The sequence below is a fragment of the Nomia melanderi genome, chromosome 5 (assembly GCF_051020985.1).
Source record: "Nomia melanderi isolate GNS246 chromosome 5, iyNomMela1, whole genome shotgun sequence".
Classification (NCBI taxonomy): domain Eukaryota; kingdom Metazoa; phylum Arthropoda; class Insecta; order Hymenoptera; family Halictidae; genus Nomia; species Nomia melanderi.
The window spans coordinates 12013774-12024824 of NC_135003.1; positions in this window are offsets into that span (position 1 = coordinate 12013774).

Sequence of the window (11051 nt, forward strand, 5' to 3'; positions counted from 1 at the left end):
ACGGCTCCCGTTACGTTTCGCGGCCGATGGGACAACGGGCAGGCTGCCGTTGTCACGGTTCTTCCATTTCCTCGTAAATCGGCATTGTAAACACGTCCATCGAAAAATCGCATTTTTCCCTGCGCCCGACCAACACCTTACGCGCTCCGTCGTACGGTGGGCCGGATGGCCAATCTGAGAAAGTTCGTCAAACCTTCCTTTTTCCTTTGCCGATTCAGTTATATTTTTAAGCGATAATTCTGTAATATTCGAGTCTCTATGGTGATGTAAATAAAAGAGGTCGATACACTAAATCAATGGGGACAATACACAGATCAATACACTGAATCAATCAACAGAGGTATTTCATTATTCATAATTCATTAGAAAAAGAGGAAAATTCTGCACCTATTCTATGTCTACGTTTACTGAGGAGCATTGCAATTCATACTAGAAAAATAATATTTAATTCGTACTTGGAAGAAGAAAGTGATATCTATATTTGTTAAATTCTATTTGAATTCTTCACCACGAGTCTGACACGATATTGTAGGATAAAGGGTTAATTTGGAATGTAGTGATGAAATAGGCTCAAAGAGAGAGGGAGAGAGTTGCTATAGTTTCAATCCTTTGCAGTCGAACGTTTTTCGCTAGAGATGTTTAGCATTTTTTAAAGAGATGTAGACGATGTGTGTGAAACTATTTTAACGATATTGAATGTTTAATACACGATCAATGGAAGCTGTAAATAAGACACAACCAGAGTTTCTGGAGAGGCGTGAAAATGGTTTGATGGATTCAGATAGACGAACGTGCTGATTGGCGATAATGAGCAGAATCGGATGGTCCCATAAAACGTTGATTACAAGGGGTAGTTTTCTACAAAGTGGTTTCTACGTGAAGATATCAAACGAGAATCAGGGCTAACGGGATTAATCATTGAAACCTGCTATCTACTGTCACTGGAACGATCTAAGCAGCTGTTAGGAAATTAAAACGGGTCTGGGTTAGGTCAAAGCTGTCCTGGCTGAATACGTGCTTTGAAGTAGCTGGAGCAAATAGATTCATGCGAGCACATCCGTGCAGATGCAAGATAAATCCAACCCAATATCTAAGTAGACTTTCACTCTCCGTTGGTACCGTCGAAGCAGCTATCGGTCACATGGCCAGTACAGTTCACTGAGTAAAGTGTCACGGTCTTACTCATCGAGCGCAGATAAAAATATTTTCACAACGATACATCAGATAAAAATATTTCCTGAATATACAGCCGAGAACTTAAATGATCGCGAATGACCTCGGGCGATCTTCAAAGGTCAATATATCGCAGGTGAACGAGTTCATCTCAGAGCAAACTGCACCCTGTGCCAACCGAAACTGCAAAGTTCATTCGAAAAGTCACAGGTCGCATAATCTCGGAGACACCTCCGCCTAAACAAAATTTCCGTCCATCGTAAAACTTCTTCTAAAAGCATCCCACTTTCCTCGCATTTCTGCTCGGATCGTTTTATTAAATAACGGCAGACAATTGCGTGGATCGTTGGAGAAGAACTATCCGGCGCGTATCTCTGCGGTCGAACGCAATGGGGCCAGAGCGTAATGTAGCACAGGGCTTCTCAAAGTGTGGGTCGTGACCCTATATAGAATCGCGTAGCTAAATATAGGAATTGCAAAAATGTTAAGACTAAAAAAGTCCTGGATGCGCGACGATGGAACATTCAAAACCAATTTGGCAACGTAACTTTGTTATGATTTATTACCAGCGAATGTTCTCATTCGTGTTCCCAGTTTATACAGAGTAGACCGAGGTGAATACCTAAAGTGGGCGGCTATCGGTTCCTACAAGGAAATTAAGTGTATTTATTCGTTTCCCTTCTAATCATTCATTCTCATTTTTATCATTACCTTAGAAATTCAGTTACTCAAACAAAGTGATCGCTTGCCACATTTCGACCAGGTGCTCCCAAAGACCCGAGACACTCGAATGATTAACATCTCATTAGAAAACGATGAATGCACCTAGCGACAAGTCTTGCGAGTGTGCGGGGTAAATGTTTAACCCTTTGCACTCGGAAGTTTCTCACTAGAAACGTATAACATTTTTAACGAGACGAAGATGATATTCCTCGAAACTAACTCGAAGGGAAATCACAAGTACATTATTCCCATATATCACGTATCAAGGCGTTATACAAAGTTCAACGTTAAATATCAGATTTCATAATTTCACCGCTTTCATTATCAAATCAAGCGGCGACTGAGAGTCGCCTCCCGAGTGCAAAGGGTTAAGTGTTCATATTTCTTTATTGTCAAAGAAGAAACGGTCCAATTCCCTGCGATCTGCCCCAACTTTCTACCCGGAGTCGCGAAAATATTTGCTCGGGCAAAGGAGGTCGCCGAGTGGACAAGTTTGAGAAGCCCTGACACAGCCTAAAACGCGTGGGTGGTGGGGGGGAACGCGTACGGCGGGTTGCACGGCGTCGGGCTGCGCGAAAAAATTGGCGTAGGCACGTGGGGGCCAGTGGAGGAGACTGTACTCGTGGGGTCGTGTACGTCCGACCGGTCGTAGGTTGCCGTAGGACGATGACCAGGGTCATAGTCGAAAGCCGGCGGAGCACTTTCGGCGTCGGCGAGTATTTGGAAGCCGCGAAAACACCGGCGGCGGGGAGGGGGCCCGGTTTTCTGGCCGTGGAGCGTACCCGAGGCCGAGGAGCTTGCGCGAACAGATCAATACTGCCCCCGCGCGTGGATATGCAACCCCCTTCTACCTCCTGCCGCCGCTATCACGCTGTTTTCCCCTCTCGCCGGGCCGCGTTTCGCGGATCGCTCCTCGCGTCTATTTTTTTTCTGAGGCTGCGGTCGCACGCGGGTTTCGGGAATAGGGGATATGAATAGATTCTGATGGGGATGATTTTAACACGTTCGCCACCGGCGCTCATTTCGGTGGCGGTCTCCTCAATTATAATATTCTCTTCAATCCAATAAACCTAGAATATTAGACAAATGAAACTGAAACGAGTCTTTTAGTTTCAAAATATAATGTAGTTTATAATTTCTAATAACAATATCCACGGGATTAACTTCGTTTTTATAATGTAGAATATAGTATTACGGTCGTTATAAATATGTGACGCCGATGGCGAACGTGTTAGTGTGATATTTTGCGATTGGTTGTGAGGTGTAAGTAGATAATTATTATGGAAATGATTGTTTACGATTTGTTATGGAATGTATTTAGGTAATTATAATTAGGGATGTTTGTAAGTTATCGTATAATTCGCGTAGAATTGCGAAGAGACGAATTCTGGAATCGAATTGCCAGAGTATCATTCAGTTTGATAGAAATTTCGCGTAATTTTTGTAGATGTTCATTGTATTTCATTTTTTGCTTGTTTCGAAGATCACGAGTCTAGCAGAAAATCTTAGCATCACGCGATGAGCAGACTTTGTGTGCGCGCAGGAAGCTGCAAAAAAGGTTTCGTTTCCGGTAGGGCAAATAAAATATTTCCTCTGAACACGGAACGCTTGTCAGTGATTCGCAGTGAGCGTTTTATGTATGAAACGAGTCTCTTTTTATCGTGATATATTTTATTACCTTCCATATATTATGTTTTAGACGCTTGAGACAGTTGTAATCTCATAAAATGTTCACGCGACAAGGAACTTCGGAGATCTATACAACCTAAGAAACTTCTATTTTCAATGAAAAATCACGTTTAGGAATTTCGAATCGCATTTTTCGAACCACTCTTCTACCTGATATTATCTGGCCAGACGTTCGCAAGACCGCAACGTCTCCCCATCCACTTTTTCCTCCTTGTCCAGCCATTCTTCTTCCTTTCTTCAGTATCCTCGCGCCTTTTTCCAGCCCTCTAATCCCTATAGCCCGCGTGGGGCGCCTCAGATTCCTCGTCCTTCACTGTCTTCCTTTCGTCGTCACTAACGCGTCGTTTAACACGTCCATGCTGGCGCTGTAATTTACGTTTCCGCCGATCCAACAGCGAAAGTCTTAACATTTCTGGAAATCATTGAAACTGTTAATGATCTGACTTCTTGCACTACTTTGACGAGTCTCATTCGTGATCACAATTTCAGATCAAACGTCAATGTCACGAGTGAAACTCGAGGTCACCGCACGAGTGAGATATCGGTTGAATGGCAGTGGTTAATTTTCAAATAAATGGCATTTTTTCTGTCTATTACCATACAACATTTCCTATCCGCTAAAACAATTTAACAGAATCCTCTATAACACGATTGAAATATTCCTCTGTATCAGTTTCCTATGGGAAATCTTACTTTCATAGTTATGTTCTGACGATTTTTTAATCGCGTTACGAAGAATCCTACTGTATGCATCGTCTGATGTGACATTCAACTATGAACCACCGGTACACTTCTGCGTCAACGTGTTAATTCTCTCTTCCTGCTTTCTAGCCCCTTCCCCACGCTCGCCGTTCTTTCACCCCGTTTTCCCAAGCGTGTCTTTCGTCCAGGCAAGGCACACACGCATCCAACTTCCGGCAAGACGATCTTCGTCTGCGAATTATCTTACTTCGACGTCCTCAGTCTCCTTCGTCCCTCAGCTAACCAGGTTGTCCTCCGTCTTAGCAACCGTGTAGACAGTTGTGGTGTTTCCAACGAGACGAGGCAGTGAACGTACACAAAAATGTGCGATCAGTAACTCAGGTGCTACTGAGTCAGCTGTATACTTAGGTCGTGAATGTTTTTTGTCTCGTTTCGAGACCACCGTCTCCTTTTTCCATATCAGACACCAATATGAGACTATAATTCGGTCTATCGATGTTCTCATTACCGTTGCCTTTAATCCAAGAAGGATCGCAACTACTTGCTCGGCTACGTCTGAACCTGATACGATCCAGGAATTCCTCGAAAGTCATTGAAGCTTCAGCGTCGCGAAAACATTAAAAGTCTTCAAAGGTTTGAGCAAATCTTGAACGTGTCGGAGACGTTGCGAAGCCTTTGAAGACTCGTAAGTATCCGGGAACTTTGAAAAGTCTCGACGGCGAGGGTCGCGGACATCTCGAAAGGATTAAAAGTCTTGAACGTTCCGAAAGCCTCAACAGACACGTCTAACTCCGTTTAAATCCCTCGGGCCAATCTAGACCCTAACTAACTCCTTTCAGCTTCGCAACCTCTAGATCGAAGTCTATCTAGGTCTGGCAGAGACTTTCCAAATCTACTGTCTATCTCTTAATGGAATGTCTCCCTCCCTTCCTCTATAATTTCCTCTCCTTCTGTGTTTCTCTGGATCTCTATATCTCCGTTTCTCTCTTTTCTTTATATTTCTCTTTCTTCCCTTCCCTTTTTCTCATTTCCTATTTGCCCTTCTTTCTTCCTCCCTCCGTTTCCCTGTTATTTCCTTGCCACAGAGCTCTCACACCCCGAATCCGCTAGAATTCTAAAATTCTTTATCCACATAGCATCTTAGTCCCGTCAGCTTTCATCTTTCCGCACGTCTCGCAACGCGCACAGACTCTAGATCCTCTTTCTCTTCCCTTTCGCTCTCTTTCCATCCCTCTCTATAACATGACGTACGACCCTTCTCTATTTGTATCGTAACCTCCCCCGACCTTCCTTTTATCTTTTTCCGTGTTCGCCCCTCTTTCAGCGTACCCTCTCTCTGTGCTCCCCTAGCCCAGTCTCTCCGCTCCTTCCCACGACCTATCACTCTCTCCTCTCTCTCTCTCTCTCTCTCTTTCCTGTCAGTCCTCCCCCACGTTTCTACTTTTATCTCCGTCCGCGTTTCCGTCTTGCTCCGTTCCAACCGGTAGCGCAAAAATCGAAATCACTCCGATATCGTTAATCTGTCGATTACTTTCTACAGGGTGATCCATAAACGTTTGCCCGTTCATTCGCCGACGAACTGTCCTGAATTTTCTTTGGTATTTCCAAGTAACAGCTACATCGAATGATAGAAATTGATCGTATCGAAAATTGTGAATGTATTGAAAAAAATGGTGCTCTATTTCTGTTTCTAATTTATCTGGATTATTACATGTTCTGCTTTAATTAGTCGTCCGGTTGTGATGTATCGTGGACACGAATCCAAGACAGCGATTTATTTTCTACTAACGTAATATTACGCAAGGGACTCGTATTAGTCTAATGCAATATTCATTCGGGATTATGAAAAAAATTTTTCATATTTCTCATTCCCTCGGATTCTCCGCTTCATATACCGTAGAACCAGCCCAATTCGTTCTTTTCATCCACCATTATCCTCGTCGGCTTCTCTCGCTCAAAACTTTCATACCGACCCCTGTCCCCCGCCCCGCAGACCTCCCACTATCGTTTTAGCTCGCGCTGCTAGTTCCTCTTCCCGGTTTTGCAAGTAGTGACAGGCTCGAGTCGCGCTCGAACCTGTCCAAATGTGTTCCAGCGCAGAAAACCTTTTCGTCGCTCGTTCAATAGTCAATATTTAATTTGATTACCAATCTTAACATTCGTAGTGCTTCGATGGTCCTCGTTGTAATCAAATGCCAAATGAAATCAATTTAGAGAAGAGCAACGTCGAAGGTACGATTACAATGAACAACATTACAGAGTCTCGTTTCATTCCTGAGCGATAGTGTGTAGAATGTGTCTGAAATACGTGCAGAAATATCTTTCTCCGGAGAAACCACTCCTCGAAACACTTCGGAATCGTCCCGGAGATCCACTGTTACATCCAACGTTTAAATGTAAGAAGTGTACACAGGTCGCAGTAAAAGTTACGCAACGAGAGGACAGATCCTGCAGCAGCCGCAGAATCGAGAGATTTTAAACGCGACGGTGAACGAACCTTTGGGGGGTACGGCGAGTGCTAGAGCAAACGGCAAGTGTTTGGGGTATCGCGGAAGGGGATCGAGTGAATGTTTGGGTTTGATTATCGGTCGCCTGACACCGGAGAAGAAGAGGAGTGATCCTACGAAGGAAAACGAGTCTGCGACTCGTACCCAGCTTGCAACAGTCTACTAAAACCCATGAAAAGAAATATAAATTTACTGTATTCCTCGCGTTACTACTTTATTCCCAATGGTTATCTTACATTGTGACTCATCATCCCCTAAATTCTGCATATTTAGATCATCAAAACTTAGAGTCGACACATTTATCTAATCCTTCAAAACCTAGAATCCACATATTCAGCTACTCATTTACTTCATCTGCACACTCTAAACGCTTTCCGTTCGCATACCTTCACATTTCTCAGTTGTCAATCCCCAAACAATCCATCACCTTTCTATCTACTTCGAAAAATTAACGTATTCAACATACCTTATACGCTCTAAACGCGTTCGGAAGAGCCTCAGGTCGCGGACCCGTCGCTATCTACGGCCTCGGTATCCCCAGCGAGAACTCCCCCGCCGCTTCAACCCCTCGTTCCGCCCTCCTACCGCTTTTTTCTGCATACAATGCTCCATCTCCATCCAGTTTTCGCTCCTAGACCTTCCACCGACCTTCTATTCCGCGTTCGTAGCTTCTCCGCTGTTTAAACGCGGCTCTCCTCTGTCCCGGCATCCCTTGATCTCTCCCTTTGTCGTGTTTCTCTATGTTTGTAGTTCCGACAACCCCTTTCCTTCTCCCTTCGTCTAACGGTCCGTCGATAACGTCTCCGTTCCGTCGCCGCGCTTTTTCGCTCGCGCGCTTCGCCACCGCGTTCGTAGACGCTTCTACCTGTCTGTCACGTTACCTGTCCTTTAATCTTCATACCGCGAGTTCCGTTTTGTTCCGGCTTATCTCCGGCAACCCGCGCACACGCTATCCTCTGTCTCGTTGCCCCGTTCATCCCCCGCGCGTTTTACTCATATTTATTTCGGAGTTTTGAGTTCCAATTGTTTCTGTTTACCACTGGAACTGTTGTTCCCTTTTTCCTTATGCTTCGTCTACCGTAGAACACCTGTTTTCCTCTTTATTTAAATAGACAACTATCGCCCGCCGACGATTTTGTGCTCGACGAAACGTAGAAACGGATAGGAGAGTAGAAATGTATCGGTTGATCTCAGTCCTCTTTTTCCTCTTTTTGAATACGGTGATTAAAATGTGCACTCTTTGGATTTCGTCCGTATAGTTTCGAGATTGGAAGTTGCGATTGGTTATTGAAGGTTTTGGAGTATTGATCTTTGATGATTAGTTCTTTTTCAGTGGAATATTTCTTTGAACAAGCATTCGTTTTAATCAATGCTCTCACGATACAAATCTGTTGTTAATCTATGTTCGATTGAACAGAATTTTGACTGAAAATATTTTATTAAATATCTTCGACCCCTCTGCGATCCCCAATTTATCTACGAATTCAAGATATTATTAAAACTAAAATAGAATACCTAGGTTGGTAACATTTTTTCAATATTTTCAAATTCAAGTTGCAATTCAAGTTCAATCGATTGGATTGAACTTACCAATCTTTACGGAAACTCTTCGTTCGGCAAAGTGGCGTCGATTCTCGGCGAAAATAATTGGGCGTCGCGCGAAGGGGTTAATTCTCGGTCGGACTTCGTTGTTTTTTTCTTCCTTTATATTTCAACTCACGGACCGTCATCCGTCTCCCCTATCTTTTCACCCCCGTTCTCACCTTGCGCGGATGCGCCGCGTTTCAAAACTTCCCCAGAATGATGGTCCCTCTTCGTCTTCGTGACGCCGCCTCGTGTTCGCTGTTCCCAGGCCTATCGCGTGACTTTTTCACTGTCGCCAGACCTATTTCTCCGCTTGTTCCCGTCGCCGGGCCCCTTTCCCGTCGTCCGTTGCTCCCCCGGCGAGCCGCGGGACCTTCCGAGGACCAATTTACACCCGAATTGCGATCTCTTCCCGTCCGTCACCGTTTTATTGGTACTAAGTGGGAGTATAAAGAATCAGCTCTGTTCGCGCTATCATTATTTTGTCTAAAGCACCTATGCGCCGCTTATTTTTCAATTTACCACTGTTCTTCCTGTTGCCTCCTCTTTTAATCGTGTATCTTGTTCTACGCCGAGGTTTCGAAATGTTTATTAGTGTAAGTACATCTTAATCTTAAGATATTTGACAGTTTAATGGCGTATCACTTAAAACGTACAATTTATTAGTGTCATGTTATACGTGAAAGATTTCAGTTTGCACTTTGAAGAAACGAGAATTTCTCGGTGGACATTGATTATTTATTACGAAAATTGTGTAATCGTTTGTTCGTGATCTAAAGATGTGATACTTAGTACGTTTTCGTAAATATGTTTCCAAATTGAATTTATCTATGTTTAAGGTTGTACAAATGGAAGAGTAGATTTCATTGATTGGAACGTGAAATCGGTCAATAAGTGTTTAATTGAACGTTCTGCCGAAAGTAACATAGTTGTGTGTCCACCTCGTTATTCCAGTTGGACGGTTTAAACAAGTCAAGAAAAGGTTCGCCTACGTCTATAGACCCGTCGCTCTCTGTTCACGATCTGTCTGTATCCTTGCCATGTGCTTAGACTCACTTCGCCTGACTGAAAGTCTACCTCTTATTCCTCCGTGTCTACGGACTCACCCTCGCCGGCCAATAACCTTTTCTTCCGCTGCGTCCTTTCCGTACCCCAAAAAACTCGCCCCTCTATTGGCTCAACACTCTTTTCACTCTCCCTGCTTCTGTATCCTTAAATTTAATCATCCTTTCCGTCTCAACTGTTCATTCTGTGCATTTTCAAACTCTTCCCTTTAAGCTTCTTTCATTCTGTGCTTCTATATTCCACCCCTCGCGTTCAAAATATTCTTTTCCAACATATCACATTGGACTATTCATCCTACGGAAATCCATTTCTCTTCGATCCACGATGTTCATTCCCGCTCCTTCATATTTCCAGATTGAATCTCGTGAATATCTTCCCTTCCATTTTCTTAGACTCATCCCTGAAACCACGTAGAAACATTCCCTTACCTTCCTCTCGTGTTCTTCTATCACAGTCTGTTCAGAATCTTCATTATCCTTATCTACTCATTCTTAACATATTTTTCCTACCCCAGTTACAATTTCATTCTTCCATAATCTGTACTTCACCCTTACATTGTTTCCTTGCATTTCCACGCTGACCTCATAGTCCGCGAAATTCAATTATCCTTTTTGTGTTTCTAAACTAACCTCCATCTGAACACAAAATCTTCCTCTTACCGCCCTTAGAACACACTCTTCCTGACCTCGCTCCTTTTTCTTTTCCGTACTCGGAAACTCGCCCCCTAGTACACTCTTTTCTCTACTACCTCTGCCAGACTCACCTCTCAATCCATAAAATTCCCGTTTCTCTCTCTCCTAGACTGACCTCAGCCTTCATTCAGAATTTCCAACCCCGGACACACATTCCCGGATCTCTCGCAGTTCTCTCGGTGTTTCCTTCACCGTGTTCCTCGTTCCCCAATCTGACAACAGCCCGGCTCCGCTCTTCCCGAATCCTGCCTCTGTCTGTCTCCATCCAACCCTTGCCATCTTCCACCTCACCCCGCAACCCCTTCCTCCACGCTGGCTCAGAATTTCTCTCTCTCAAACTTCTCTCCACACACATTCCTAATTCCACCCCACCTTCGTACACGACCTCCTCGCCCCTCTACAACGCTGCTCCCTTTCGCTCCCCCTTCGTCATCCCTCTCTGGCTTCCTACAACTCTTCGTCGTCTTCTCTTTTCCCCGGTCTCCCTGTTTTTCTCGTTTTCTTCATTTCCTGTATCTTCTCTATTCCTTCTCTTCCCCGCTGTTTCACTGTCTCTCTCATTTTCTACGTCCCCTGTTCTCTCTTCGATTATATTCTTCATTTTCCAACTTTCCTACTCTCCTATCTTAAACATTTTCCCTCTTCCCTACTCTCTCTATTTTCATCATTTTCCAACTTTCCCACTTTCTCTCTCTCCTACGTACATTCCTCATTCTCATCCTCCACTCTCCCTCTCTCTCTCTCTACCCTGCTCATCTCCCACCCTCTCTTTCTCTCTTCCTCATTTTCCCTTTCCCTTTATCTCCCACATTTCCACCCTTTTCCACTCTCTCCGTCCATCCCCCGCACATCCCGCTACCCTCTATCTCCGTCCCATCTCCCGCTGCAACCCGCCATCTCTCTCCATCTTCGTCGT